The sequence below is a fragment of the Oncorhynchus gorbuscha genome, unplaced genomic scaffold (genome assembly GCF_021184085.1).
Source record: "Oncorhynchus gorbuscha isolate QuinsamMale2020 ecotype Even-year unplaced genomic scaffold, OgorEven_v1.0 Un_scaffold_857, whole genome shotgun sequence".
Taxonomy (NCBI): Eukaryota; Metazoa; Chordata; class Actinopteri; order Salmoniformes; family Salmonidae; genus Oncorhynchus; species Oncorhynchus gorbuscha.
This window is the reverse complement of record NW_025745846.1, coordinates 75001-82500: the sequence shown is the minus strand read 5'-3', so window position 1 is coordinate 82500 and position 7500 is coordinate 75001. Positions and strand designations below refer to the sequence as shown.

Below are 7500 nucleotides of genomic sequence, written 5' to 3'. Positions count from 1 at the left end.
CCCCTGTACAGGTATTGATGGTAACCTGTGTGTGTAGTCTACCCCTGTACAGGTATTGATGGTAACTGTGTGTGTAGTCTACCCCTGTACAGGTATTGATGGTAACCTGTGTGTGTAGTCTACCCCTGTACAGGTATTGATGGTAACCTGTGTGTGTAGTCTACCCCTGTACAGGTATTGAAGGTAACCTGTGTGTGTAGTCTACCCCTGTACAGGTATTGAAGGTAACCTGTGTGTGTAGTCTACCCCTGTACAGGTATTGATGGTAACCTGTGTGTGTAGTCTACCCCTGTACAGGTATTGATGGTAACCTGTGTGTGTAGTCTACCCCTGTACAGGTATTGATGGTAACCTGTGTGTGTAGTCTACCCCTGTACAGGTATTGATGGTAACCTGTGTGTGTAGTCTACCCCTGTACAGGTATTGATGGTAACCTGTGTGTGTAGTCTACCCCTGTACAGGTATTGAAGGTAACCTGTGTGTGTAGTCTACCCCTGTACAGGTATTGAAGGTAACCTGTGTGTGTAGTCTACCCCTGTACAGGTATTGATGGTAACCTGTGTGTGTAGTCTACCCCTGTACAGGTATTGAAGGTAACCTGTGTGTGTAGTCTACCCCTGTACAGGTATTGATGGTAACCTGTGTGTGTAGTCTACCCCTGTACAGGTATTGAAGGTAACCCCTGTGTGTGTAGTCTACCCCTGTACAGGTATTGATGGTAACCCCTGTGTGTGTAGTCTACCCCTGTACAGGTATTGATGGTAACCTGTGTGTGTAGTCTACCCCTGTACAGGTATTGATGGTAACCTGTGTGTGTAGTCTACCCCTGTACAGGTATTGATGGTAACCTGTGTGTGTAGTCTACCCCTGTACAGGTATTGAAGGTAACCTGTGTGTGTAGTCTACCCCTGTACAGGTATTGATGGTAACCTGTGTGTGTAGTCTACCCCTGTACAGGTATTGAAGGTAACCTGTGTGTGTAGTCTACCCCTGTACAGGTATTGATGGTAACCTGTGTGTGTAGTCTACCCCTGTACAGGTATTGAAGGTAACCCCTGTGTGTGTAACCTGTAGTCTACCCCTGTACAGGTATTGATGGTAACCCCTGTGTGTGTAGTCTACCCCTGTACAGGTATTGATGGTAACCTGTGTGTGTAGTCTACCCCTGTACAGGTATTGATGGTAACCTGTGTGTGTAGTCTACCCCTGTACAGGTATTGATGGTAACCTGTGTGTGTAGTCTACCCCTGTACAGGTATTGAAGGTAACCTGTGTGTGTAGTCTACCCCTGTACAGGTATTGATGGTAACCTGTGTGTGTAGTCTACCCCTGTACAGGTATTGAAGGTAACCTGTGTGTGTAGTCTACCCCTGTACAGGTATTGAAGGTAACCCCTGTGTGTGTAGTCTACCCCTGTACAGGTATTGATGGTAACCTGTGTGTGTAGTCTACCCCTGTACAGGTATTGAAGGTAACCTGTGTGTGTAGTCTACCCCTGTACAGGTATTGAAGGTAACCTGTGTGTGTAGTCTACCCCTGTACAGGTATTGAAGGTAACCCCTGTGTGTGTAGTCTACCCCTGTACAGGTATTGATGGTAACCTGTGTGTGTAGTCTACCCCTGTACAGGTATTGATGGTAACCTGTGTGTGTAGTCTACCCCTGTACAGGTATTGATGGTAACCTGTGTGTGTGTAGTCTACCCCTGTACAGGTATTGATGGTAACCTGTGTGTGTAGTCTACCCCTGTACAGGTATTGATGGTAACCTGTGTGTGTAGTCTACCCCTGTACAGGTATTGATGGTAACCTGTGTGTGTAGTCTACCCCTGTACAGGTATTGATGGTAACCTGTGTGTGTGTAGTCTACCCCTGTACAGGTATTGATGGTAACCTGTGTGTGTAGTCTACCCCTGTACAGGTATTGATGGTAACCTGTGTGTGTAGTCTACCCCTGTACAGGTATTGATGGTAACCTGTGTGTGTAGTCTACCCCTGTACAGGTATTGAAGGTAACCTGTGTGTGTAGTCTACCCCTGTACAGGTATTGATGGTAACCTGTGTGTGTAGTCTACCCCTGTACAGGTATTGATGGTAACCTGTGTGTGTAGTCTACCCCTGTACAGGTATTGAAGGTAACCCCTGTGTGTGTAGTCTACCCCTGTACAGGTATTGAAGGTAACCTGTGTGTGTAGTCTACCCCTGTACAGGTATTGAAGGTAACCCCTGTGTGTGTAGTCTACCCCTGTACAGGTATTGAAGGTAACCTGTGTGTGTAGTCTACCCCTGTACAGGTATTGATGGTAACCTGTGTGTGTAGTCTACCCCTGTACAGGTATTGATGGTAACCTGTGTGTGTAGTCTACCCCTGTACAGGTATTGAAGGTAACCTGTGTGTGTAGTCTACCCCTGTACAGGTATTGATGGTAACCTGTGTGTGTAGTCTACCCCTGTACAGGTATTGAAGGTAACCTGTGTGTGTAGTCTACCCCTGTACAGGTATTGATGGTAACCTGTGTGTGTAGTCTACCCCTGTACAGGTATTGATGGTAACCTGTGTGTGTAGTCTACCCCTGTACAGGTATTGATGGTAACCTGTGTGTGTAGTCTACCCCTGTACAGGTATTGATGGTAACCTGTGTGTGTAGTCTACCCCTGTACAGGTATTGAAGGTAACCTGTGTGTGTAGTCTACCCCTGTACAGGTATTGAAGGTAACCTGTGTGTGTAGTCTACCCCTGTACAGGTATTGAAGGTAACCTGTGTGTGTAGTCTACCCCTGTACAGGTATTGATGGTAACCTGTGTGTGTAGTCTACTCCTGTACAGGTATTGATGGTAACCTGTCAGACTAAAGATGATCTCATCTCCTTCATCACCATTCATCAACTGGAGCTGGTTACTGAATACAACGGACAGGTACACACACACTCACATAAAATACACACTCATACGTACACACACACACACACACACTCACATAAAATACACACTCATACGTACACACACATGCCCAGGATCATGTGTAGCAGATGCAGATTTGTAAAGTCATTCCTCAGCGTGAAATGTCTCCACTAGCTAGCTTTAAAATGTCTCCACTAGCTAGCTTTACAATGTCTCCACTAGCTAGCTTTAAAATGTCTCCACTAGCTAGCTTTAAAATGTCTCCACTAGCTAGCTTTAAAATGTCTCCACTAGCTAGCTTTACAATGTCTCCACTAGCTAGATTTACAATGTCTCCACTAGCTAGCTTTACAATGTATCCACTAGCTAGCTTTAAAATGTCTCCACTAGCTAGCTTTAAAATGTCTCCACTAGCTAGCTTTAAATTGTCTCCACTAGCTAGCTTTAAAATGTCTCCACTAGCTAGCTTTAAAATGTCTCCACTAGCTAGCTTTACAATGTCTCCACTAGCTAGCTTTAAAATGTCTCCACTAGCTAGCTTTAAAATGTCTCCACTAGCTAGCTTTACAATGTCTCCACTAGCTAGCTTTACAATGTCTCCACTAGCTAGCTTTAAAATGTCTCCACTAGCTAGCTTTAAAATGTCTCCACTAGCTAGCTTTACAATGTCTCCACTAGCTAGCTTTAAAATGTCTCCACTAGCTAGCTTTACAATGTCTCCACTAGCTAGCTTTACAATGTCTCCACTAGCTAGCTTTAAAATGTCTCCACTAGCTAGCTTTACAATGTCTCCACTAGCTAGCTTTACAATGTCTCCACTAGCTAGCTTTACAATGTCTCCACTAGCTAGCTTTAAAATGTCTCCACTAGCTAGCTTTACAATGTCTCCACTAGCTAGCTTTAAAATGTCTCCACTAGCTAGCTTTACAATGTCTCCACTAGCTAGCTTTAAAATGGCTCCACTAGCTAGCTTTACAATGTATCCACTAGCTAGCTTTAAAATGTCTCCACTAGCTAGCTTTAAAATGTCTCCACTAGCTAGCTTTAAATTGTCTCCACTAGCTAGCTTTAAAATGTCTCCACTAGCTAGCTTTAAAATGTCTCCACTAGCTAGCTTTAAAATGTCTCCACTAGCTAGCTTTACAATGTCTCCACTAGCTAGCTTTAAAATGTCTCCACTAGCTAGCTTTAAAATGTCTCCACTAGCTAGATTTACAATGTCTCCACTAGCTAGCTTTAAAATGTCTCCACTAGCTAGCTTTAAAATGTCTCCACTAGCTAGCTTTAAAATGTCTCCACTAGCTAGCTTTAAATTGTCTCCACTAGCTAGCTTTAAAATGTCTCCACTAGCTAGCTTTAAAATGTCTCCACTAGCTAGCTTTACAATGTCTCCACTAGCTAGCTTTAAAATGTCTCCACTAGCTAGCTTTAAAATGTCTCCACTAGCTAGCTTTACAATGTCTCCACTAGCTAGCTTTAACATGTCTCAACTAGCTAGATTTACAATGGCTCCACTAGCTAGCTTTAAAATGGCTCCACTAGCTAGCTTTACAATGTCTCCACTAGCTAGCTTTAAAATGTCTCCACTAGCTAGCTTTACAATGGCTCCACTAGCTAGCTTTACAATGTCTCCACTAGCTAGCTTTAAAATGGCTCCACTAGCTAGCTTTACAATGTCTCCACTAGCTAGCTTTAAAATGTCTCCACTAGCTAGCTTTACAATGTCTCCACTAACTAGCGTTAAATTGTCTCAACTAGCTAGCTTTACAATGTCTCCACTAGCTAGCTTTAAAATGTCTCCACTAGCTAGCTTTAACATGTCTCCACTAGCTAGCTTTAAAATGGCTCCACTAGCTAGCTTTAAAATGTCTCCTCTAGCTAGCTTTAAAATGTCTCCTCTAGCTAGCTTTAAATGTCTCCACTAGCTCACTTTAAAATGTCTCCACTAGCTAGCTTTAAAATGTCTCCACTAGCTAGCTTTAAAATGTCTCCACCAGCTCACTTTAAAATGTCTCCACTAGCTAGCTTTAAAATGTCTCCACTAGCTAGCTTTAAAATTTCTCCACTAGCTATCTTTAAAATGTCTCCACTAGCTAGCTTTAAATTGTCTCCACTAGCTATTGAAGGTAACCTGAAGCTAGCTAGTGGATATGTCTCCACTAGCTAGCTTTACAATGTCTCCACTAGCTAGCTTTAACATGTCTCCACTAGCTAGCTTTAAAATGGCTCCACTAGCTAGCTTTACAATGTCTCCACTAGCTAGCTTTAAAATGTCTCCTCTAGCTAGCTTTAAATTGTCTCCACTAGCTAGCTTTAAAATGTCTCCTCTAGCTAGCTTTAAATTGTCTCCACTAGCTAGCTTTAAAATGTCTCCACTAGCTAGCTTTAAGATGTCTCCACTAGCTATCTTTAAAATGTCTCCACTAGCTAGCTTTAAAATGTCTCCACTAGCTAGCTTTAAAATGTCTCCACTAGCTAGCTTTAAATTGTCTCCACTAGCTAGCTTTAAAATGTCTCCACTAGCTAGCTTTAAAATGTCTCCACTAGCTAGCTTTACAATGTCTCCACTAGCTAGCTTTAAAATGTCTCCACTAGCTAGCTTTAAAATGTCTCCACTAGCTAGCTTTACAATGTCTCCACTAGCTAGCTTTACAATGTCTCCACTAGCTAGCTTTAAAATGTCTCCACTAGCTAGCTTTAAAATGTCTCCACTAGCTAGCTTTACAATGTCTCCACTAGCTAGCTTTAAAATGTCTCCACTAGCTAGCTTTACAATGTCTCCACTAGCTAGCTTTACAATGTCTCCACTAGCTAGCTTTAAAATGTCTCCACTAGCTAGCTTTAAAATGTCTCCACTAGCTAGCTTTACAATGTCTCCACTAGCTAGCTTTAACATGTCTCAACTAGCTAGATTTACGATGGCTCCACTAGCTAGCTTTAAAATGGCTCCACTAGCTAGCTTTACAATGTCTCCACTAGCTAGCTTTAAAATGTCTCCACTAGCTAGCTTTACAATGGCTCCACTAGCTAGCTTTACAATGTCTCCACTAGCTAGCTTTAAAATGGCTCCACTAGCTAGCTTTACAATGTCTCCACTAGCTAGCTTTAAAATGTCTCCACTAGCTAGCTTTACAATGTCTCCACTAACTAGCGTTAAATTGTCTCAACTAGCTAGCTTTACAATGTCTCCACTAGCTAGCTTTAAAATGTCTCCACTAGCTAGCTTTAACATGTCTCCACTAGCTAGCTTTAAAATGGCTCCACTAGCTAGCTTTAAAATGTCTCCACTAGCTAGCTTTAAAATGGCTCCACTAGCTAGCTTTACAATGTCTCCACTAGCTAGCTTTAAAATGTCTCCTCTAGCTAGCTTTAAATTGTCTCCACTAGCTAGCTTTAAAATGTCTCCTCTAGCTAGCTTTAAATTGTCTCCACTAGCTAGCTTTAAAATGTCTCCACTAGCTAGCTTTAAGATGTCTCCACTAGCTATCTTTAAAATGTCTCCACTAGCTACCTTTAAAATGTCTCCACTAGCTAGCTTTACAATGTCTCCACTAGCTAGCTTTAAATTGTCTCCACTAGCTAGCTTTAAAATGTCTCCACTAGCTAGCTTTAAATTGTCTCCACTAGCTAGCTTTAAAATGTCTCAACTAGCTAGCTTTAAATTGTCTCCACTAGCTAGCTTTAAAATGTCTCAACTAGCTAGCTAGCTTTAAAATGTCTCAGCTAGCTAGCTTTAAAATGTCTCTACTAGCTAGCTCTAAACCATCTCCACAAGCTAGCTTTAAAATGTCTCCACTAGCTAGCTTTAAACCGTCTCCACTAGCTAGCTTTAAACCGTCTCCACTAGCTAGCTTTAAACCGTCTCCACTAGCTAGCTTTAAAATGTCTCCACTAGCTAGCTTTAAGATGTCTCCACTAGCTATCTTTAAAATGTCTCCACTAGCTACCTTTAAAATGTCTCCACTAGCTAGCTTTACAATGTCTCCACTAGCTAGCTTTAAATTGTCTCCACTAGCTAGCTTTAAAATGTCTCCACTAGCTAGCTTTAAAATGTCTCCACTAGCTAGCTTTAAATTGTCTCCACTAGCTAGCTTTAAAATGTCTCAACTAGCTAGCTTTAAATTGTCTCCACTAGCTAGCTTTAAAATGTCTCAACTAGCTAGCTAGCTTTAAAATGTCTCAGCTAGCTAGCTTTAAAATGTCTCTACTAGCTAGCTCTAAACCATCTCCACAAGCTAGCTTTAAAATGTCTCCACTAGCTAGCTTTAAACCGTCTCCACTAGCTAGCTTTAAACCGTCTCCACTAGCTAGCTTTAAACCGTCTCCACTAGCTAGCTTTAACATGTCTGCAGTAATTAGCTTTAAACCATCTCCACTAGCTAGCTTTAACATGTCTCGACTGCTTAGCTTAAAAATGTCTCCACTTTAAAATGTCTAACCCAATTTTGGTGGTAAGAACATTTCAGGAGGTCTGTCTTGTTATAGCAACACCCCCACCTCTGCCAATTCTGTAGACATTAGAACATTAGAACATCCGTAGACATTAGAACATTAGAACATTAGAACATCCATAGACATTAGAACATTAGAACATCTGTAG

The 7500-nt window shown here is 42.0% G+C and overlaps 1 pseudogene; it reads left to right on the top strand.

The window, feature by feature from the left end:
- LOC124020569 overlaps positions 1-7500 on the top strand; it is a 56406-nt pseudogene that overhangs the window by 27822 nt on the left and 21084 nt on the right.